Source organism: Eumetopias jubatus, unplaced genomic scaffold (genome assembly GCF_037043125.1).
Source record: "Eumetopias jubatus isolate StellerSeaLion01/CBP00866 unplaced genomic scaffold, mEumJub1_p1.0 scaffold_7, whole genome shotgun sequence".
NCBI lineage: Eukaryota > Metazoa > Chordata > Mammalia > Carnivora > Otariidae > Eumetopias > Eumetopias jubatus.
Window position 1 is genome coordinate 44,211,897 of NW_028274813.1, and position 6,000 is coordinate 44,217,896.

Consider the following 6,000-nt stretch of genomic DNA (forward strand, 5'->3'; position numbering starts at 1 on the left):
TTGTCTAGGCCACATTTGCCAGTTATTCAATGAAACACTAACCTATGTATTGCTATGAAGGTATTTTATAGATTGTATTATAATCAGGTGACTTTAAGTGAGATAATCCTAGATATTCTGGGTGGGCCTGATTCAGTCATTTGAAAGACTTTAAAGAGCAGAACTGAGGCTTTCCTGAGGGAGAAGAAATTACACCTGTAGACAGCAGTTTCAGCTCAAGCCAGATTTCCTGCCTGCCCTTCCTGGAGGTCTACGCTCTGGATCTAGGGTTTCAGACTTGCCTTCCAGTCTCCACAATTGTGTGAATGAATTCCTTGCAATAAATCTAATATATTTCTCCTACTGGTTCTGTTTCTCTGAACACTGACAAAGGCAGGGCTATTATAAATAACTTTATGACAGTAAACTGGAAAATTTTGATGAGGTAAACAAGTACCTACAAAAGCAGAGCTTAGTAAAAGTGACTCAAGACATTGAAAGACTAAAACTTATACTCTGACCTACAAAACGTTGTTGAAAGACATAGAAGAAGACCTAAAGAAATGCAAAGACACCCTGTATTTATGGACCAGAAGACTTAACATTGCATTATTAAAATGGCAATACTCCCCAAACTGATCTACAGATTCAATGCATTCCTTCTCAAAACGCCAGCTGGCTTTTTTTTTTTTTTTTTTTTGCAAAAAATGACAAGCTCATCCTAAAATTCATACAGAAATTCAAGGAACCCAGAATAGCCAAAATAGTCTTGAAAAAGAAAAAACAAGTTGGAGGATTCACACTTCACAATTTCAAAACTTACTATGAGGCTATAACAATCAAGACAGTGTGGTCCTGGTGAGAGAATAGACCTATAGGTCAACGCAATGGAACTGAGAATCTAGAAATAAACTCTCAACATTTACAGTCAATTGATTTTTGACAAGGTTGGTGGGGCAATTCAATGGGGAAAGGGTGGTCTTTTCCACAAATGGTGCCAGGACAACTGGATACATGCAAACACATACATACATTTTTTTAAAAGAATTTGTCAGCACGCATACAAGCATGGGGAGCGGCAGGTGGAGGGGGACCCCGCTGAGCAAGGAGCCTGATGCAGGACTCGATCCCAGGACACTGAGATCATGACCTGAGCTGAAGGCAGATGCTTAACCAACTGAGCCACCCAAGCATCCCCATACATATTTACTTTAAAAAAAAAATTAACTCCAAATAGATTAAGACCTAAATGTAAGCTAAAAAAATTTTTAGAAGAAAACAAGTGGGGGTGCCCTGCTGGGCAGGAAGCCTGCTTCTCCCTCTCCCACTCCCCCTGCTTGTGTTCCTGCTCTTGCTCTCTTTCTGTGTCAAATAAATAAAAATCTTACAAAAAAAAAAAAGAAAACAAGTGTAAATCTTTGTGACCTTGGATTAAACAATAGTTTCTTAGATATAACATCAGGAACACAAGTAACAAAGAGAAAAAAATATGTGGGTGGGGGGGCTGGGTGAAACAGGTGATAGGGATTAAGGAGTGCACTTGTCATGATGAGCACCAGGTGATGTGTACGGAATTGTTGAATCACTATATTATATACCTGAAACTAATATTACACTGTATGTTATTTAACTGGAATTAAAAGAAAAAATTAGATGAAGTCAACATCATCAAAATTTAAAATGTGCTTCAAAAACACCATCAAGAAAGTGAAAAAAAAAGCCATAGAATGGGAAAATTTTTTTGCAGATAATATCTGCTAAGGGACTTGCATCTAGAATATATAAACAACTCTTAAAACTCAATAAGGGACAACCCAATTTAAAAGTGGTCAAAGGACTTGAACAGACATTTCTCCAAAGACAATATGCAAATGGCCTATAAACACATGAAAAGGTGCTCAGTATTTAGCCATCAGGAAAATGCAAATCAAAACCACAAAGAGATATCACTTCACATCCACTAAGATGGCTATAACTAAAAAAATGGACAATAACAAGTGTTGGTGAGGAGGATGTAGAGAAGTTGGAATCTTCAGATACAGGAATGTAGGAATTGAAAATGGTGGTTTTGTAGTTCCTCAAAAGGTTAAACAAAATTATCATATGACCCAGCATTTCCACAACTAGGTATAAATCCAAGAGTAATGAAAACATGTACACACAAAAACTTGCACATGAATGTTCAGAGCACCATTATTTATTTATAATAGCCAAAAAGTAAAAACAACCCAAATGTTCAACATGTGATGCATGAATAAACCAAAGGTGGTGTATCCATACAATGGAATGTTTGGCAATAAAAAGAAATGGAGTACTGGTACATGTTACAACATAGATAAAATATGAAAACATGGTAAGTGAAAGAAGCCAGTCACAAAGATCATGTACTCTATGATTCCATTTATATGAAATGTCCAGAATAGGCAAATCTATAGAGACAAAGTTTTGGTGGTTGCCTAAGGGTACGGATTAAGAGGAAAGGGTGAGTGACTGCTAATGGGTACACGGTTTCTTTTTGGCGTGATGAAAATGTTCTGGAATTGGGTGTGACAGTGGTTGCACAACTCTGTGATTTACTAAAAACCACTGAATTTATACTTTAAGTGGGTGACTGTATGGGATGTCTTCTATGAAGTTATTTAAAAAACTGATTTGAAGAAAGGAATATCTGAATAGTCTAAGCAATTTTAAAAACTTAGTCTATATTTAAAATTCTTCTCAAAAAAATATCAGGCTAGATGAATTTATTTTTTTAAGATTTACTTATTTTAGAGAGAGAGAGAGAGTGCATGGGGGCAGGGTAGGGGCAGAGGGAGAGGAAGAATCTCTAGCAGACTCCCTGCTGAGCACAGAGCCTGATTCGATGAGGGGCTCAACCCAGGGTTCTATTCCACAACCCTGAGATCATGACCCTGAGATCACAACCTGAGCCAAAATCAAGAGTCAGAGGCTTAACCGACTGAACCACCAGGTGTCCCAGGCTAGATGAATTTAGAAACAAAGTCTATCAACAGTCAAGTAAAAATTCCAATCTTACCAAATTATTTATAGCAGCTGTCCTAATCATAATATCGAAAACTGGCAAAGTTCTAGAAGGAAAATTATAAACCAAATCTCACTCATGAACATGGATGAAAACTCCTAAGTAAAAATTTTAGTAGGTCAGATCTCACAGTGTGTGAAAAAAAATACAATTTAGTTATCTCATTGACTCAATTCTAAGGATATACCATTGATTTAACATTAGAAAGTTAGTTAATGCTTATTAAAGGACAAAAATTGCATAAAGTCATGTGTCTTGTTTAGAGGGATTTGTGCCATTCTGTTTTTTTCTGTCACTTTGTGGAATTAACTTTGTATGTCAGTGAACCATGTTACCCCAGGACTTATAAGCACACCAAAGTATTTTGATGAGGAGGATAATAAAATAGGCATAGATTTAAACTACTAGAAAACTTATTTAAAAAGGAATGATGCTATTGTTCTTTTAATTATAAATGATATTTCATTTAATAGATCTCTGTCTTCTGTTTTCTCCTAGTATATTTCTCTGTTGGAATTCATGTGTCTCTATTGTAGTTATGGATACGTGTTGATCTCACCAAGAGACCCAGGTTTTCTTTTCTTTTTTCTTAAGATTTTATTTATTTATTTGACAGAGAAAGACACAGTTAGAGAGGGAGCACAAGCAGGGGGAGTGAGAGAGGGAGAAGCAGGCTCCCCGCTAAGCAGGGAGCCCAATGAGGGACTCCATCCCAGAACCCTGGGATCATGACCTGAGCCGAAGGCAGACACTTAACGACTGAGCCACCCAGGCGTGCTGAGACGCAGGATTTCGAGGGCAGGAATCATGGTGGTAGATGGTGGCATAGTAGACACAGTGCAAGCTTTGGAGTCTGATGGGCTTGGGGTTTATATCCTGCCTCTACCTCCTCTACTACTGGAGCTATATGGCTCTGGGAACCACTTAACCTCCCTGACTTTCTTTGCCTCTGGTCCTTCTAACAAAGATGACAATTTTCTGCTTAGACCTCCTTCTGAGTCTCAGAGAACCCGCGCAGGCCACATCCCCAGAAGGATAGCCACATATCACTTGCCACTTGACTTCACTTCCCCAGGCCACAGCTGCACTGGAAGTGCACACCTAACCCCAATATTCAGAGGTCCAGTCTCTCTCCCAGAAACTTGGGACTCGGATACAGAAGCAGAATCAGTTAAGCTGAGGAACTGAGCTGCATAAGTATGTAGAAATGAGTGCCATAGCCATAGCAGGGGAAAGCTAAACTTCTGCGGAAGCAGAGAAATGAATGGGCAGGAGAAATCCATCTAGTGAAAGTGGAAAAGTAGGGGAAAAAATGAAAAACAAACAAAAATTGCCATGTCAGTATTATCTCAGCTGCTTTGGGGCTCTGATAACAAAACCCCTCGAGAAAGAAGGTTGAAGAGCTGGCACTTGAATTTTTAGAGTGTGGAGCAGATTAATGGCAAATGAAATGTTTTGCCTAGGGTTGGAAACTACCCCCCACCCCCAAGAGTGTTCCTCGTTGAAGACAGCTGGATTGGAATTGATATAGATGGTTTTTCTAAAAAGGGAGGAGTATTCGTGTGGTTCAATGAGATAGAGACTCTTCATGACATCATTTCTCCCTCAAATTAAATGCTATAGCAGCTGATTAAAAATAGTAGCTGGGTATATCTAGAATATATAGAGAACTCTTAAACTCAGCATTAAAAACTAAATAAAACATACCGTCCAATTACAAAATGAGCAAAAGACATAAACAGACATTTCACCAAGAGGATATACAGATAGCAAATAAACACATGATAAGATGTTCAGTCTCATTAGCCATTAGAGAAATGCAAATTAAAACTACAATGAGACAACATTACACACATAATCAGAGGAGCTAAAATGAAAAATAGTGACAACATCAAATGCAAGTGAAGATGTAGAGAAACTGGATCACTCATATAGTGCTGGTGGGAATGTAAAATGGTACCACCACTCCAGAAAATAATTTGGCGATTTCTTTCAAAACTAAAATGGACTTACTATGTGACCAGCAAGAGTCCTAAGAGGACTCTTAGGCACTTATCCCAGAGAAATGAAAATTTACTTCACACAGGAATATCTCTGTTCATAGCAGCTTTGTTCTTAATAGCCTCACACTGGAAACTATCCAAATGTCCCTCCATGGCTAAATGGTGAAACAAACGATGGTATATTCATATCATGGTACACTATTCAGCAACAAAAAGGAACAAGATATTGATCCATACAATAGTTTGGATTAATCTCCAGTAAATTATGTTGACTGAAAAAAGCCAGTCTCAAAGGCTATTTTGTTTCTGTTCCACTGTATGATTCCATTTATATAATACTCATAAAATAATATAATTATAGAGTTGGGGCACAGAGTAGTGGTTGCCAGAGTTAAAGATGGGGAGGGGAGGGATGTGGCTATAAAGCAAGTCTTGTGGTGATGGTACAGTTGAGTATCTTCATCATGATGATGGTTTCACGAGGCTTTATACATGTTAAAATTGCATAGAGCTACACACACACACACACACACACACACACACACACCACAAAATCTGCGCTAGTAAAATCTGAATAAGTTGAATGGATTGTTCCAATATCAATTTCTTGGTATTCTACTTATAGTTGTTTAAGGTGTTAACTTTGGGGGAAGATCGGGAAAAAAAGCTGAGGATATCCTACAATTGACAATGGAAAACCCTACATGGCATTTGTAGCTAATGGGAGAGAATTTATATTCCTGACTCCCAATAGGGTTATAAGCTCTTCAAGGGCAGACCTATTTTTGTGTATCTTCAAAGCCTGGCACAGTGCCTCTCCTAAACAATGTTTTCCTCATGGACACTAATAAACGATTTTGAGCCCACAACTGGGTAATCTGAATGATCTTTGTCAATACACCAAGAATAATATTCATTATGCCATTTTAAAGTCATGATTAATTTGTAGAAAAATAAAGAGATAGTAAGTAAAAA